Source organism: Aegilops tauschii, chromosome 2 (genome assembly GCF_002575655.3).
Source record: "Aegilops tauschii subsp. strangulata cultivar AL8/78 chromosome 2, Aet v6.0, whole genome shotgun sequence".
In the NCBI taxonomy this organism is placed as follows: Eukaryota; Viridiplantae; Streptophyta; class Magnoliopsida; order Poales; family Poaceae; genus Aegilops; species Aegilops tauschii.
This window is the reverse complement of record NC_053036.3, coordinates 287,500,619-287,519,365: the sequence shown is the minus strand read 5'-3', so window position 1 is coordinate 287,519,365 and position 18,747 is coordinate 287,500,619.

Here is an 18,747-nt window from a genome sequence, read left to right as displayed (position 1 = left end):
AAATCTCGGGCAAGTAACATACCGATGACAAAGGGAATAACGTATGTTGTCATTACGGCATGACCGATAAAGATCTTCGTAGAATATGTGGGAACCAATATGAGCATCCAGGTTCCGCTGTTGGTTATTGACCGGAGAGGTGTCGCGGTCATGTCTATATTGTTCTCAAACTCGTAGGGTCCGCACGCTTAACGTTCGATGACGATTTTGTATTATACACTAGTAGGAAAAGGGGCTTTTACCCCGGTTTGTAAGGGCCTTTTGTCCCGGTTTTCGAACCAGGACTAAAGGGTCGTTACTAAAGCCCTAACCCTTTAGTCTCGGTTCTTACACGAACCGGGACAGAAGGTCCTCCACGTGGCCGCTGCTGCCAGCCCAGGCAGGGGGCCTTTGGTCCCGGTTGGTGCCACCAACCGGGACCAATAGGCAGGGCCTTTTGTCCCGGTTGGTGTCACCAACCGGGACCAATAGGCATCCACGCGTCAGCATTTCAGGGGCTGGGGTTTTTGTTTTTTTGAAAGGGGGGGGGGGGGTTGGGGGGTTAATTTAGGTGTTTCATATATTGTGTTAGCTAGCTAATTAATAGAGAGAAGTGTCCTCTCTTATCTCCGTGCTTGGTCGACGCTACGTACTATATACGTATGGAGAGGACTAGACACGCTAGCTAGTAATCAAATGAAGGAAACAGAAGATCATCATAAACATATGCATACAGAGAGAAGTGATATCGACCACCTCTCCTTCTCCGAGAGATTGGTCGAACAACAAGTTCTCGTATATCTATCCGACACTACCGGCTACATATATACAATAATTATCTCTTACAATACAATCTCCTAATTAAATTGTAAGAACACAGGGTCCACATAGTATTCTCCGTTTTCAGCGATCACGTGGTCAAGGAAGAATGCCGCCAATTCCTCTTGAATTCCTCGCATACGATCTGGTGCTAGGAGTTCATCCCGCTTCCGAAACATCTAATTTGAAGAAGGGGGTCAATACATATATATATATATGAATAAATGAAACTCAACACAACTGATGGTAATAAAATAAAATTGTGAATATTATTGCTTACGCACTTCATATTGTTCGTCAGAGTAGCCCCGCTCACAGGTCGTGTAGCGGATGGACTCGCAAACGTAGTATCCACAGTAAGTATTCCCGGGTTCCTTCCACAACCACTTCACAAGAAATAGAGGTCAATCAAACTGATAAGCAAGCATGCTAAATGGTATTGATGAAACTAGCGCTTGAATCACTAGGAGATGCACGGAACATGCTACTATAGTACTTACTTTCGGGTGTTTAAATTGCAGCTTCTTCGGCAGTCCCGGAGCTTTTATGGTGAATTTTCTCCAAACCTTGCCAGACAAAGAAAACAATTACTTGATATCAGGAAATGAACAAAGTTGCTGATATGGTGGATAATGATCGATTTAACTTACTTGTCGAGCATTTGAGTCTTGTTTGCATAGTCCTGGGGATCTTTTCGTCTCGAGTCTAAGACGGTTACTACTCCCTGCTCAAGCTTAATCTCTAGGAGAATATAGTGGAAGCTGCGCATGCATGCATAAGTCATCAATTACATTACCATAACCTGGACTAATAAGGGAAACCGAATATGCACAAGACAGTAACACTCACTTGAAGTTGTAAGGAAAGAGTATTATATCTTTGTTTTGATTTAATACCAACGATCGTAGCAAGTTGGCCTCGGCTTCTTTGGGATGTTTTTCAACCGTATATGCATCTATGAGATTTGTGTTAATGAACCCAATATCACCGATTTGTCTTTTCTTCAATTCGGCGATCTTCAATCTGCATAATATAGTGAGGATAATTATAAATACATGCAATGAAAGAGCTGACATATATAGAGAGACTTAATGACAGAAGTAGTACTACTTACAGACAGTAGCAAGTGATCGTTGTTTTATCGAGGGCCTTTTGATTGTAAAACTGGAAGAAATCCTCAAATGGAACATTCAGCAGTTCAATTCCAACGAGGTCATGCTCCGGTTTAACTCTCAGCGTCAAAGTACTCATCCCATCAGACTCTCTGCAGGTTTTCATGTACCAATCATGTAATCTTCGCATCATCGTTGTTAGAGATCTTTCATCTTTGACGAGAGGCTTCCCGTAATGGTATTTGTGTTCGTCCACCTCCATGATTTCATAATGTACATCGTCGGGCAGGTAATCTCCAAGATTGCTATAACCGGCCACCATCCTCGGATCATTAGCAACGATGTCTTTTGACACCTTGAGCGGGGGGCACGATTGGTTCGCTTGTTCGCCGAGCTGGGCAATTTTTTTCCCAGCTCATCGTTCTTTTAACCTTTGATCACTGACAGAACTTCCCGACCGCTCCGCTTCGGCATATGTCTTTGCAAGAATGCGCTCATAGTTGCCTCTCGGCGGAGACTTTAGTGGTTTTGTCAGGGCAGCCAGAGTGCGCTTTGCTTTCACCGGATCTACCTTCTCCTCCGGAGGTGGATGTTTCTTTGCTTTCACCCCTTCAAAGAAGTTTGTCACTTCGGCTCACACGATCTTCCTGGTTTCCTCCTCGGTCCTCTCGTATGGTAACTTCTCTGGAGTCTTCAGAGAAGGACCGAATCTGTATTGCCTCCCGCCTCTGACAGATGTACTGCTAGACGCCGGCAGAGCAGACGGAGCGGCTGCGGCTGTCTTCTTTCCTTGCTTACGAGGCGGAGGAGAAGGACTACGACGCGCCGGAGCAGCCGCAGCGGCGGCGGGTCTCTTCCGCCCTTGCTGACGAGGCGGAGAAGGAGGAGGCTGGCTGCTCTGGCGCGTCGGCGCGGGCGGAGAAGGAGGCGGAGTGCCGCCACGCGCTGGAGAAGGAGGCTGAGTGCCCTGATCACTCGCCGGAGGAGGAGGCGGAGGAGGAGGCGGAGTGCCGCCACGCGCCGGAGAAGGAGGCTGAGTGCCCTGATCACTCACCGGAGGAGGAGGCGGAGGAGGAGGAGGACTGCCCTTACTCGCCGGAGCCGTCCAGTTCGGAAGGTTGATGAGCTCCTTCCGCCATAGGCACGGAGTCTTCAGAGCTAAACCCAGCCGAGTCTCCCCTTCACTGGTAGGGTGGTCAAGCTGGAGGTCCTCAAATCCCTCCGTTATTTCATCCACCATCACCCTAGCATATCCTTCTGGAATCGGCCGGCAGTGGTATGTTGCGCCAGGTTCAGGAGGTAAAACAGAGCCAACAGCCGCCTTGACTTTGAAGTTCTGCCATTGCGCCATAAGGTGGCAATGTTGAGACTCCGTGATAGCATCCACGGGGTAGCTAGCAGGAGCCATCAAGACATGCTCCAGCTGAAGCAGCTCGGTGGAAGCCATGCTGCTTCTCCGCTGAGATGGCGGGGTAGCTTCGGGGGTAGTTTCGGCATGTCGATTGCTATCTCATTCCTCTAGCACTTGAACCCTTTCGTGCAGCTTCTGAATTTGGGTCTGCTCCATTTTTTTCCTCCTCTCCTGGCTTTTGTAACCGCCTGTGTCCAGAAATCCAGCCTTCCACGGAACGGAGCCTGGCGTGCCTCGTGTCCGTCCAGGGTGCTCAGGATTCCCGAGGGCCATTGTGAGCTCGTCGTTCTCTCTATCTGGAACAAACGTCCCTTCCTGCGCTGCATCGATATATTGCTGAATCTTCTTGACTGGTATTCTCAAAAGCTCGTTCGTCCAAACGCACCTCCCTGATACAGGGTCCAAGGTTCCGCTAGCCCCGAAGAACCAAGTCCGGCAACGGTCTGTCCAGTTCATTGTCTGTGGTTCGATCCCTTTTTCAAGCAGATCATTCTCAGCCTTGGCCCACTTAGGCCGGGCTTTGAGGTAGCCACCTGACCCCGTGCGATGGTGAAGCTTCTTCTTCGCAGCATTCTTCTTATTTGTCGCTGACATCTTCTTACTCTTTTCCGATGTCTTGTGGGCCATAAATGCGGGCGAGTGATCTTTGATCTTCTCATACCGGCCGATGAATTCTGGTGTCTCTTCTTTGTCGACAAACGTTTTCAGCTCATTCTTCCACCTCCTGAATAGGTCTGCCATCTTCTTAAGAGCATGAGACTTGATTAATTGCTCTTTAACTGGCTTCTCCGGATCCTCCTCTGGCGGTAGGGTGAAATTTGCCTTCAGCTCAGTCCAAAGATCATCTTTCTGCATATCATTAACATAAGACACCTCAGGGTCTTCCTTCTTAGGCTTATACCATTGGTGGATGCTGATCGGGATCTTGTCCCTAACTAGAACCCCGCACTGAGCAGCAAATGCATCCTTTGTCCGGATGGGTTCAATTGGTTGGCCGTCGCGCGCGATTGCTGTGATCTCAAACCTTTCATCCGAGCGCAACTTTCTCTTCGGGCCTCGTCTCTTTACCGCAGTTGTGCTCGATCCGGAGGGCTACAAAAAAGAAGAAATACGAGTGTTAATTAATATGTGTACATACCAAAACAATGAATGCATCAATTAGCTAGTTAGCACAGGCTTAACTAATATATTTACCTGGCCGGACTCTGTTCGGTCACCGGAGCCGTCACCATGGGCTCCTTCTTGCACCAGCATTGGGTCACCGGAGCCATCATAATCATGTCTTTCCTCCTCCACTCTTCGATCAGCGTAGCCTGCTTCTTCACCCTGTTCTTCCAGACCATCATTGTCGTTAAGATACGACAAGATATCACCTCCGGCTAAGATTATGTCCCCCAACACCTCTTCTGCTTGCTCGTCTCGTCCGTGCTCCATTCTTTCTGCAAATATTACAACATGGCAATTATTACACAAACATGACAGCAGGTGGTTAGTGCAAACGTAGACCTAGCTTATTCCGGGTTTGGGGTGGCCTCGGCAATGCTTCAAGGGTAGGGGCGCGGCGGGAGGGGGTAGGAGACCGACATCGTTTTTTTCTATGGTTTGGGTGTCCTCGAGAGTTTTGGTCAAGCGAGAGGGCCGGGGGGTGCTCCCGTGGTATAAGTTATCACGGTCGAGAGGGGGTATAAATATCGACCGTCCATCATGTCGAAGTTATCTGGGAGGGAGTTATATATATCGACAACGACGACATACATACATGGGAAAATAATGTTATCGGGGAGGGGGTATATCGACCCCCCCACGTGTTGAAGTTATTGGGAGGGGGTTATATCGACAACGACAATGAACGTACATGGGAAAATAATATTATCGGGGAGGGGGTATATCGACCCCCCCTCATGTTGAAGTTATCGGGAGAGGGGTATATCGACGACGACAGACCCGATAAAACATAAGAAAACGAAGAAGAAACAAAAAGAGGAGAAGAAGAAAAGGAATAGAGGAGAAAATCGAAGAAAAAAAAAGAAGAAAAAAAGAGGAGAAGAAGAAAGGAATAGAGGAGAGAAGAAGAAAAAATAGATTTTTTTCTATTTTTTCTTCTTCTCTTCTATTCCTTTCTTCTTCTCCTCTTCTTTTTCTTCTTTTTTCCTCTTCTTATTTATTTCTCCTCTTCTTCCTCTCCTCTTCTTCTCCTTTCTTCCTCTTCTTATTTTCCTTTTTCCTCTCATTCATAAAAAATGTTCAAATAGAAAATTTTGAAAAAAAGTAAAGGTTTTGCCTAATGCATTGTTCATATGAATATACAACCATTTGCATATTCTACAATAATTAATATCACCAAAAAAATCTATGAACAGAAAAAAAATCCTAACTTTTCTAAAAATCTATCTTTTGCATATATACATGAACATATACACAGAGAACATATATACACAGAGAACATATATACATGAACATACATATATATACACAGAGAACATATATACATGAACATACATATATACATTTTTATAAAAATGCAATAAAAAGATAGGGAGGAAGGGGGCAGTGCCGGCCCTGACCAAGGCGACGGCGGCGCGTCGGGGCAGGGGCAGAGGCGATGGCAGCGTGGTCGGGGCAGGGGCAGAGGCGTCGGCGGCGAAGGGCGGGGCAGGGCGACGGCGACGACGGGGACGGGCCGGGGCGGCGCGCGTCGGGGCAGGGGAGCGGCTGACGGCGAGGGCGCGGGCAACGGCGACGGCGACGACGGCCACGGGCGACGGCGACGGCGGGGGCGGCGGGCGGCGTCGGCGTCGTCGGGGCAAACTGCAGATGAACTCTGAAAAATTTCCTCAGTGTTTGCTTATATAGCAAAGCCTTTAGTCCTGGTTCGTGGCACCAACCAGGACTAAAGGTAGGCATTAGTCCCGGTTGGTGCCACCAACCGGGACCAAAGCCCTCTTTTCAGCAGCGCAAAGGGCGGGAAGCGGCGGCCTTTGGTCCCGGTTGGTGCCACCAACCGGGACTAAAGGGGGGGCATTGGTCCCGGTTGGTGCCACGAATCGGTACCAATGCACCCCTTTAGTCCCGGTTGGTGGCACCAACCGGGACCAAAGGCCTCTTGCTGCCCGCGTCGCGGCCAAAAGTTTAGTCCCACCTCGCAAGTTGAGAGGGGCTCGGAGTGGTTTATAAGCCCCGCTGCGGCTGCTGTCTCGAACTCCTCTCTATAGCAGGCTTCTGGGCCTAACTTTGGCGCGCTGCCCGTTGAGCCCTCTAGCCCTTCTGGGCCTGTATTTGCAAACCCGAGGGTTGGAGGGCCCAGCGGGTAGCGCCCCAACATTTTTTTTGCTGTATTTAGTTTTTTTGTTTTCTTTTTTGCTTTATTTATTTTATTTTGTTTCTACTTACAACAAAAAACTTATTTATTTTATTTTATTTTGTTTCTAATTACTTATTTATTTTACTTTATGATAATTCTTTTTGCTATTAAAGTTTCTATCAAAAAAAGTTCTTTATGAAAATTCTTTTTGTTGTATTTAGTTTTTTGTTTTCTTTTTTTCTTTATTTATTTTGTTTTGTTTCTACTTACAACAAAAAACTTATTTATTTTATTTTGTTTCTAATTACTTATTTATTTTACTTTATGATAATTCTTTTTGCTATTAAAGTTTCTATCAAAAAAAGTTCTTTATGAAAATTCTTTTTGCTGTATTTAGTTTTTTTTTGTTTTCTTTTTTGCTTTATTTATTTTGTTTTGTTTCTACTTACAACAAAAAACTTATTTATTTTATTTTGTTTCTAATTACTTATTTATTTTACTTTATGATAATTCTTTTTGCTATTAAAGTTTCTATCAAAAAAAGTTCTTTATGAAAATTCTTTTTGCTTTTAATGATTTTGAACAGAGAATACTTCTATAATTTTAGTTGCATCAATTTTATATGATTTTAGTTTCAATAATACTAGAGGTTTCTTATAATGTTTTGAACAGAAAATACTTTGTTAATTTTAGTTTCATAAATTTTATTAAAGTTTATTTTATTTTGTCGGAACACAAGAAGTCCGGAGTTGTAATAACTTATTAAAAATAAAAAAGAGGCGCAATGCTCGTTGATTTGCTTCAAGCCTTTCGGAATAGTGTAGACTGCACTGCACATAGCTCCATGCAGTCTACCTTATTCCTCAAGGCTTGAAGCTAAGCAACGTGAGCATTGCGCCTCTTCTTCATCGTCTCTGCACTCAGGGCTTATAAACCGCTCCTAGTGCCTCTCAGCTAGCGAGGTGGGACTAAAAACTGCTTAGTAAGAAACTCTAGTACCGGTTCGTGCCACGAACCGGTACTAAAGGTGCTCGTGGGGCCACAGCCTCATTAGTACCGGTTCGTGGCACCAACCGGGACCAAAGGGTGGAATTGGTCCCGGTTCGTGCCACCAACCGGGACCAATGGCCTTGCACAGTGGCGTGGTGGTGGGAGTTTTGTACCACCTCGCTAGCTGAGAGAGAGCCGCACCTGTTTATAAGGTGCGGTGCGCCTGAGCTGTCGAGCTCCTCTCTAAAGCAGGCTTACGGGCCTAACCTCTCTGTACATGCCTGTGGGCCTACTGGGCCTTCTGCGGGCCTGAATCCTGGCCCATGGATGGCTTTCTAATCGTATTCAGGCCGTGGTGGCCCAGTAGGTGGCATAATTTTTAATTTTTGGCTTGTTATTTTTCATGCATTTACTAATTATTTTGAGCTATAAGACCCAAAAATTGAAAAGCATTTCAAATGAACTCTGAAAAGGTTGAAAGTTGGCATGGTATCATCATTTCATCCACATAGCATGTGCAAGAAAGTTGAGAGGGTTACGGCAAAAAGTAGATGCACTTCGTGTAAAAAACGGACAATGGTATCATACTCGTCTGTTACAAAGTTGGCATGGTATCATCATAATAGTTGCGGGAGAAAGTCTTCACTTTTTCTTCGCTTGTGTCATTTGCTTATTGCGCTGTAACCATGGATAATCTTCATCATTTATCAGGATGCTTGGGTCAGCCTTGACTTTGAAGGGAGGAATTTCATGAAACTTTTCATAATCTTCAGACATGTCTGTCTTGCCCTCCACTCCCACAATGTCCCTTTTTCCTGAAAGAACTATGTGGCGCTTTGGCTCATTGTATGATGTATTCGCTTCCTTATCTTTTCGTTTTCTCGGTCTGGTAGACATGTCCTTCACATAGATAACCTGTGCCACATCATTGGCTAGGACGAACGGTTCGTCAGTGTACCCAAGATTGTTCAGATCCACTGTTGTCATTCCGTACTGTGGGTCTACCTGTACCCCGCCTCCTGACATATTTACCCATTTGCACTTAAACAAAGGGACCTTAAAATCATGTCCGTAGTCAAGTTCCCATATGTCCATTATGTAACCATAATATTGAAAGAAATATGCCCTAGAGGCAATAATAAAGTATTATTTATTTCCTTGTATCATGATAAATGTTTATTATTCATGCTAGAATTGTATTAACCGAAAACATAATACATGTGTGAATATATAGACAAACAGAGTGTCACTAGTATGCCTCTACTTGACTAGCTCATTAATCAAAGATAGTTATGTTTCCTAGCCATAGACATAAGTTGTCATTTGATTAACGAGATCACCTCATTAGGAGAATGACGTGATTGACTTGACCCATTCCGTTAGCTTAGCACTCGATCGTTTAGTATGTTGCTATTGCTTTCTTCATGACTTATACATGTTCCTATGACTATGAGATTATGCAACTCCCGTTTACCGGAGGAACACTTTGTGTGCTACCAAACGTCACAACGTAAATGGGTGATTATAAAGGTGCTCTACATGTGTCTCCAAAGGTACTTGTTGGGTTGGCGTATTTCGAGATTAGGATTTGTCACTCCAATTGTCGGAGAGGTATCTCTGGGCCCACTCGGTAATGCACATCACTATAAGCCTTGCAAGCATTGTGACTAATGAGTTAGTTGCGGGATGATGTGTTACGGAACGAGTAAAGAGACTTGCCGGTAACGAGATTGAACTAGGTATCGAGATACCGACAATCAAATCTCGGGCAAGTAACATACCGGTGACAAAGGGAACAATGTATGTTGTTATGCGGTCTCACCGATAAAAATCTTCGTAGAATATGTGGGAGCCAATATGGGCATCCAGGTCCCGCTATTGGTTATTGACCGGAGACGTGTCTCGGTCATGTCTACATAGTTCTCGAACCCGTAGGGTCCGCACGCTTAACGTTACGATGACAGTTTTATTGAGTTTTGATGTACCGAAGGAGTTCAGAGTCCCGGATGAGATCGGGGATATGACGAGGAGTCTCAAAATGGCCGAGACGTAAAGATCGATATATTGGACGACTATATTCGGACTTCGGAAAGGTTCCGAGTGATTCGGGTATTTTTCGGAGTACCGAAGAGTTACGGGAATTCGTATTGGGCCTTATTGGGCCATACGGGAAAGAAGGAAAAGGGCCTCAAGGGTGGCCGCACCCCTCCCCTTGGTCTGGTCCGAATTGGACTATGTAAGGGGGGCGCCCCCTTCCTTCCTTCTCTTTTTCCCTTCCTCTTTTCCTATTCCATATGGGAGGTGGAATCCTACTAGGACTAGGGAGTCCTAGTAGGACTCCACACTTGGTGCGCCCCCTCCTAGGGCCGGCCTCCTCCTCCCTTGCTCCTTTATATACGGGGGCAGGGGGGCACCCCAGAGACACAACAATTGATCCTTGAGATCTCTTAGCCATGTGCGGTGCCCCCCTCTACCATATTACACCTCGATAATAGCGTTCCGGAGCTTAGGCGAAGCCCTGCGTCGGTGGAACATCATCATCGTCACCACGCTGTCGTGCTGACGAAACTCTCCCTCAACACTCGGCTGGATCGGAGTTCGAGGGACGTCATCGAGCTGAACGTGTGTAGAACTCGGAGGTGCCGTACGTTCGGTACTTGATCGGTCGGATCGTGAAGACGTACGACTACATCAACCGCGTTGTGATAACGCTTCCGCTGTCGGTCTACGAGGGTACGTGGACAACACTCTCCCCTCTCGTTGCTATGCATCACAATGATCTTGCGTGTGCGTAGGAAATTTTTGAAATTACTACGTTCCCCAACAGTGGTATCAGAGCCTGGTTTTATGCGTTGATGCTATGCACGAGTAGAACACAAGTGAGTTGTGGGCGATATAAGTCATACTGCTTACCAGCATGTCATACTTTGGTTTAGCGGTATTGTGAGATGAAGCGGCCCGGACCGACATTACGCGTACGCTTACGCGAGACTGGTTTCACCGTTGCGAGCACTCGTTGCTTAAAGGTGACCGGCGGGTGTCTGTCTCTCTCACTTTAGTTGAACTGAGTGTGGCTACGCCCGGTCCTTGCGAAGGTTAAAACAGCACCAACTTGACAAACTATCGTTGTGGTTTTGATGCGTAGGTAAGAACGGTTCTTGCTAAGCCCGTAGCAGCCACGTAAAACATGCAACAACAAAGTAGAGGACGTCTAACTTGTTTTTGCAGGGCATGTTGTGATGTGATATGGTCAAGACATGATGTGATATAATGTGTTGTATGAGATGATCATGTTTTCTAACTGAGTTATCGGCAACTGGCAGGAGCCATATGGTTGTCGATTTATTGTATGAGATGCAATTGCCATGTAATAGTTTTACTTTATCACTAAGCGGTAGCGATAGTCGTAAAAGCAATAAGTTGGCGAGACGACAACGATACTACGATGGAGATCAAGGTGTCGAGCCGGTGACGATGGTGATCATGACGGTGCTTCGGAGATGGAGATCACGAGCATGGTGCTTTGGAGATGGAGATCATAAGCACAAGATGATGATGGCCATATCATATCACTTATATTGATTGCATGTGATGTTAATCCTTTATGCATCTTATCTTGCTTTGATTGACGGTAGCATTATAAGATGATCTCTCACTAAAATTTCAAGACAAAAGTGTTCTCCCTGAGTATGCACCGTTGCAAAAGTTCTTCATGCTGAGACACTACGTGTTAATCGGGTGTGATAGGCTCTACGTTCAAATACAACGGGTGCAAAACAGTTGCACACGCGGAATACTCAGGTTAAACTTGACGAGCCTAGCATATACAGATATGGCCTCGGAACACAGAGACCGAAAGGTCGAGCGTGAATCATATAGTAGATATGATCAACATAGTGATGTTCACCATTGAAACTACTCCATCTCACGTGTTAATCGGATATGGTTTAGTTGCTTTGGATCACGTAATCACTTAGATGATTAGAGGGATGTCTATCTAAGTGGGAGTTCTTAAGTAATATGATTAATTGAACTTAAATTTATCATGAACTTAGTCCTGATAGTATTTTGCAAATTATGTTGTAGATCAATAGCTCGCGTTGTTGCTTCCTGTGTTTTTTTTGATATGTTCCTAGAGAAAAATTATGTTGAAAGATGTTAGTAGCAAAGATGCGGATTGGATCCGTGATCTGAGGATTATACTCATTGCTGCACAGAAAAAATTATGTCCTTGATGCACCGCTAGGTGACAGACCTATTGCAGGAGCAGATGCAGACGTTATGAACGTTTGGCTAGCTCAATATGATGACTACTTGATAGTTTAGTGCACCATGCTTAACGGCTTAGAATCGGGACTTCAAAGACGTTTTGAACGTCATGGACCATATAAGATGTTCCAGGAGTTGAAGTTAATATTTCAAGCAAATACCCGAGTTGAGAGATATGAAGTCTCCAACAAGTTCTATAGCTAAAAGATGGAGGAGAATCGCTCAACTAGTGAGCATGTGCTCAGATTGTCTGGGTACTACAATCGCTTGAATCAAGTGGGAGTTAATCTTCCAGATAAAATAGTGATTGACAGAATTCTCTAGTCACCATCACCAAGTTAGTAGAACTTCGTGATGAACTATAGTATGCAAGGGATGACGAAAGTAATTCCCGAGCTCTTCGTGATGCTGAAATCGACGAAGGTAGAAATCAAGAAAAACATCAAGTGTTGATGGTTGACGAGACCACTAGTTTCAAGAAAAGGGCAAAGGGGAGAAGGGGAACTTCAAAAAGAACGGCAAGCAAGTTGCTACTCAAGTGAAGAAGCCCAAGTCTGTACCTAAGCCTGAGACTAAGTGCTTCTACTGCAAAGGGACTGGTCACTAGAAGCGGAACTACCCTAACTATTTGGTGGATAAGAAGGATGGCAAAGTGAACAAAGGTATATTTGATATACAGATTATTGATGTGTACTTTACTAGTGTTTATAGCAACCCCTCGGTAATTGATACTGGTTCAATTGCTAAGAGTAGGAACTCGAAACGGGAGTTGCAGAATAAATAGAAACTAGTAAAAGTGAACAAAGGTATATTTGATATACAGATTATTGATGTGTACTTTACTAGTGTTTATAGCAACCCCTCGGTAATTGATACTGATTCAGTTGCTAAAGAGTAGTAACTCGAAATGGGAGTTGCAGAATAAACAGAGACTAGTAAAAGGAGAGGTGACGATGTGTGTTGGAAGTAGTTCCAAGATTGATATGATCATCATCGCACACTCCCTATACTTTCGGGATTAGTGTTGAAACTAAATAAGTGTTATTTGGTATTAGCGTTGAGCAGGAATATGATTTGATCATGTTTATTGCAATACGGTTATTCATTTAAGTTAGAGAACAATTGTTGTTCTGTTTACATGAATAAAAACCTTCTATGGTCATACACACCAACGAAAATGGTTTGTTGGATCTCGATCGTAGTGACACACATATTCATAATAATGAAGCCAAAAGATGCAAAGTTAATAATGATAGTGCAACTTATTTGTGGCACTGCCGTTTAGGTCATATTGGTGTAAAACGCATGAAGAAACTCCATACTGATGGGATTTTGGAATCAATTGATTATGAATCACTTGATGCTTGAGAACCATGCCTCATGGGCAAGATGACTAAAACGCCGTTCTCCGGAACTAAGGAGAGAGCAACAGATTTGTTGGAAATCATACATACAGATGTATGTGGTCCGATGAATATTGAGGCTCGTAGCAGGTATCATTATTTTCTGACCTTCACAGATGATTTGAGCAGATATGGGTATATCTACTTAATGAAACATAAGTCTGAAACATTTGAAAAGTTCATATAATTTCAGAGTGAAGTGGAAAATCATCGTAACAAGAAAAATAAAGTTTCTACGATCTGATCGTAGAGAAGAGTATTTGAGTTACGAGTTTGGCCTTCAGTTAAAACAATGTGAAATAGTTTCACTACTCACGCCACCTGGAACACCACAGCATAATGGTGTGTCCGAACGTCATAACCGTACTTTATTGGATATAGTGCAATCTATGATGTCTCTTACCAATTTACCACTATCGTTTTGGGGTTATGCATTAGAGACAGCTGCATTCACGTTAAATAGGGCACCATAAAAATCCGTTGAGACGACGCCTTAAGAACTGAGGTTTGGCAAGAAACCAAAGTTGTCGTTTCTTAAAGTTTGGGGTTGCGATGCTTATGTGAAAAAGTTTCATCCTGATAAGCTCAAACCCAAATCGGAGAAATGTGTCTTCATAGGATACCCAAAGGAGACAGTTGGGTACACCTTCTATCACAGATCCGAAGGCAAGACATTCATTGCTTAGTATGGATCCTTTCTAGAGAAGGAGTTTCCCTTGAAAGAAGTGAGTGGGAGGAAAGTAGAACTTGATGAGGTAACAGTACCTGCTCCCTTATTGGAAAGTATTTCATCGCAGAAATCTGTTCCTGTGACTCCTACACCAATTAGTGAGGAAGTTAATGATGATGATCATGTAAACTTCAGATCAAGTTACTACCAAACCTCGTAGGTAAACCAGAGTGAGATCCACACTAGAGTGGTATGGTAATCCTGTTCTGGAGGTCATGTTATTTGACCATGACGAACCTACGAACTATGAGGAAGCGATGATGAGCCCAGATTCCGCAAAATGGCTTGAGGCCATGAAATCTGAGATGAGATCCATGTATGAGAACAAAGTATGGACTTTGATTGACTTGCCCAATGATCGGCAAGCAATTGAAATTAAATGGATCTTCAAGAGGAAGACGGACGCTGATAGTAGTGTTACTATCTACAAAGCTAGAATTGTCGCAAAAGGTTTTCGACAAGTTCAAGGTGTTGACTACGATGAGAGAGTTTCTCACTCGTATCTATGCTTAAAGTCTATCTGAATCATGTTAGCAATTGCCGCATTTTATGAAATATGGCAAATGGATAAACAAAACTGCATTCCTTAATGGATTTATTAAAGAAGAGTTGTATATGATGCAACCAGGAGGTTTTGTCAATCCTAAAGGTGCTAACAAAATATGCAAGCTCCAGCGATCCATCTATGGACTGGTGCAAGCATCTCGAAGTTGGAATATACACTTTGATAAGTTGATCAAAGCATATAGTTGTATACAGATTTGCGGTGAAGCCTGTATTTACAAAAAAGTGAGTGGGAGCACTACAGCATTTCTGATAAGTATATGTGAATAACATATTGTTGATCGAAAATAATGTAGAATTATTCTGCAAAGCATAAAGGAGTGTTTGAAAGGAGTTTTTTCAAAGAAAGACCTCGGTGAAGCTACTTACATATCGAGCATCAAGATCTATAGAGATAGATCAAGACGCTTGATAAGTTTTTTCAATGAGTACATACCTTAACAAGATTTTGAAGTAGTTCAAAATAGAACAGTCAAAGAAAGAGTTCTTGCCTGTGTTACAAGGTGTGAAATTGAGTAAGACTCAAAGCCCGACCACAACAGAAGATAGAAAGAGAATGAAAGTCATTCCCTATGCCTTGGCCATATGTTCTATAAAGTATGCCATGTTGTGTACCAGATCTATTGTATACCCTACACTGATTTTGGCAAGGGAGTACAATAGTGATCTAGGAGTAGATCACTAGACATCGGTCAAAATTATCCTTAGTGGAATAAGGATATGTTTCTCGATTATGGAAGTGACAAAAGGTTCGTCGTAAAGGGTTACGTCGATGCAAGTTTGACACTAGTCTAGATGACTCTAAGTCTCGGTCTAGATACATATTGAAAGTGGGAGAAATTAGCTAGAGTAGCTCCGTGCAGAGCATTGTAGACATAGAAATTTGCAAAATACTTACGGATCTGAATGTGACAGACCCGTTGACTAAAATTATCTCACAATCAAAACATGATCACACCTTAGTACTCTTTGGGTGTTAATCACATAGCGATGTGAACTAGATTATTGACTCTAGTAAACCGTTTGGGTGTTGGACACATGACAATGTGAACTATGGGTGTTAATCACATGGTGATGTGAATTATTGATGTTAAATCACATGGCGATGTGAACTAGATTATTGACTCTAGTGCAAGTGGGAGACTGAAGGAAATATGCCCTAGAGGCAATAATAAAGTATTATTTATTTCCTTGTATCATGATAAATGTTTATTATTCATGCTATAATTGTATTAACCGGAAACATAATACATGTGTGAATATATAGACAAACAGAGTGTCACTAGTATGCCTCTACTTGACTAGCTCGTTAATCAAAGATGGTTATGTTTCCTAGCCATAGACATAAGTTGTCATTTGATTAACGAGATCACCTCATTAGGAGAATGACGTGATTGACTTGACCCATTCCGTTAGCTTAGCACTCGATCGTTTAGTATGTTGCTATTGCTTTCTTCATGACTTATACATGTTCCTATGACTATGAGATTATGCAACTCCCGTTTACCGGAGGAACACCTTGTGTGCTACCAAACGTCACAACGTAAATGGGTGATTATAAAGGTGCTCTACAGGTGTCTCCAAAGGTACTTGTTGGGTTGGCGTATTTCGAGATTAGGATTTGTCACTCCAATTGTCGGAGAGGTATCTCTGGGCCCACTCGGTAATGCACATCACTATAAGCCTTGCAAGCATTGTGACTAATGAGTTAGTTGCGGGATGATGTGTTACGGAACGAGTAAAGAGACTTGCCAGTAACGAGATTGAACTAGGTATCGAGATACCGACGATCAAATCTCGGGCAAGTAACATACCGGTGACAAAGGGAACAACGTATGTTGTTATGCGGTCTGACCGATAAAGATCTTCGTAGAATATGTGGGAGCCAATATGGGCATCCAGGTCCCGCTATTGGTTATTGACCGGAGACGTGTCTCGGTCATGTCTACATAGTTCTCGAACCCGTAGGGTCCGCACGCTTAATGTTACGATGACAGTTTTATTGAGTTTTGATGTACCGAAGGAGTTCGGAGTCCCGGATGAGATCGGGGATATGACGAGGAGTCTCGAAATGGCCGAGACGTAAAGATCGATATATTGGACGACTATATTCAGACTTCGGAAAGGTTCCGAGTGATTCGGGTATTTTTCGAAGTACCGGAGAGTTACGGGAATTCGTATTGGGCCTTGTTGGGCCATACGGGAAAGAAGGAAAAGGGCCTCAAGGGTGGCCGCACCCCTCCCCTTGGTCTGGTCCGAATTGGACTAGGGAAGGGGGGCGCCCCCTTCCTTCCTTTTCTTTTTCCCTTCCTCTTTTCCTATTCCATATGGGAGGTGGAATCCTACTAGGACTAGGGAGTCCTAGTAGGACTCCACACTTGGTGCGCCCCCTCCTAGGGCCGGCCTCCTCCTCCCTTGCTCCTTTATATACGGGGGCAGGGGGGCACCCCAGAGACACAACAATTGATCCTTGAGATCCCTTAGCCATGTGCGGTGCCCCCTGCACCATATTACACCTCGATAATACCGTTGCGGAGCTTAGGCGAAGCCCTGCATCGGTGGAACATCATCATCGTCACCACGCCGTCGTGCTGACGAAACTCTCCCTCAACACTCGGCTGGATCGGAGTTCGAGGGACGTCATCGAGCTGAACGTGTGTAGAACTCGGAGGTGCCGTACGTTCGGTACTTGATCGGTCGGATCGTGAAGACGTACGACTACATCAACCGCGTTGTGATAACGCTTCCGCTGTCGGTCTACGAGGGTACGTGGACAACACTCTCCCCTCTCGTTGCTATGCATCACCATGATCTTGCGTGTGCGTAGGAAATTTTTGAAATTACTACGTTCCCCAACAAATATGTGTCCTTTCCCCTCTCGGTTGCTGCATCAAAGCGGACACCGCTGTTTTGGTTGGTGCTCTTTTGATCTTGGGCGATCGTGTAAAATGTATTCCCATTTATCTCGTATCCTTTGTAAGTCAATACAGTTGAAGATGGTCCCCTGGACAACGAGTACAACTCATCACAAACAGTGGTGTCACCTCTGAGACGTGTTTCCAACCAACTGCTGAAAGTCCTGATGTGTTCACATGTAATCCAGTCGTCACACTGCTCCGGGTGTTTGGAGCGCAGACTGTTCTTGTGTTCATCGACATACGGGGTCACCAAGGTAGAGTTCTGTAGAACTGTGTAGTGTGCTTGAGACCAAGAATATCCGTCCCTGCATATTATTGAGTCCCCTCCAAGCGTGCCTTTTCCAGTCAGTCTCCCCTCATACCGCGATTTAGGGAGACCTATCTTCTTAAGGCCAGGAATGAAGTCAACACAAAACCCAATGACATCCTCTGTTTGATGGCCCATGGAGATGCTTCCTTCTGGCCTAGCGCGGTTACGGACATATTTCTTTAGGACTCCCATGAACCTCTCAAAGGGGAACATATTGTGTAGAAATACGGGCCCCAAAATGACAATCTCGTCGACTACATGAACTAGGACGTGCGTCATGATATTGAAGAAGGATGGTGGGAACACCAGCTCGAAACTGACAAGACATTGCGCCACATCACTCCTTAGCCTTGGTATGATTTCTGGATCGATCACCTTCTGAGAGATTGCATTGAGGAATGCACATAGCTTCACAATGGCTAATCGGACGTTTTTCGGTAGAAGCCCCCTCAATGCAACCGGAAGCAGTTGCGTCATAATCATGTGGCAGTCATGAGACTTTAGGTTCTGAAACTTTTTCTCTGGCATATTTATTATTCCCTTTATATTCGACGAGAAGCTAGTCGGGACCTTCATACTGAGCAGGCATTCAAAGAAGATTTCTTTCTCTTCTTTCGTAAGAGCGTAGCTGGCAGGACCTTCATACTGCTTCGGAGGCATGCCGTCTTTTTCGTGCAAACGTTGCAGGTCCTCCCGTTCCTCAGGTGTATCTTTTGTTTTCCCATACATGCCCAAGAAGCCTAGCAGGTTCACGCAAAGGTTCTTCGTCACGTGCATCACGTCGATTGAAGAGCGGACCTCTAGCTCTTTCCAGTAGGGTAGGTCCCAAAATATAGATTTCTTCTTCCACATGGGTGCGTGTCCCTCAGCGTCATTCGGAACAGCTAGTCTGCCGGGACCCTTTCCAAAGATTACGTGTAAATCATTGACCATAGCAAGTA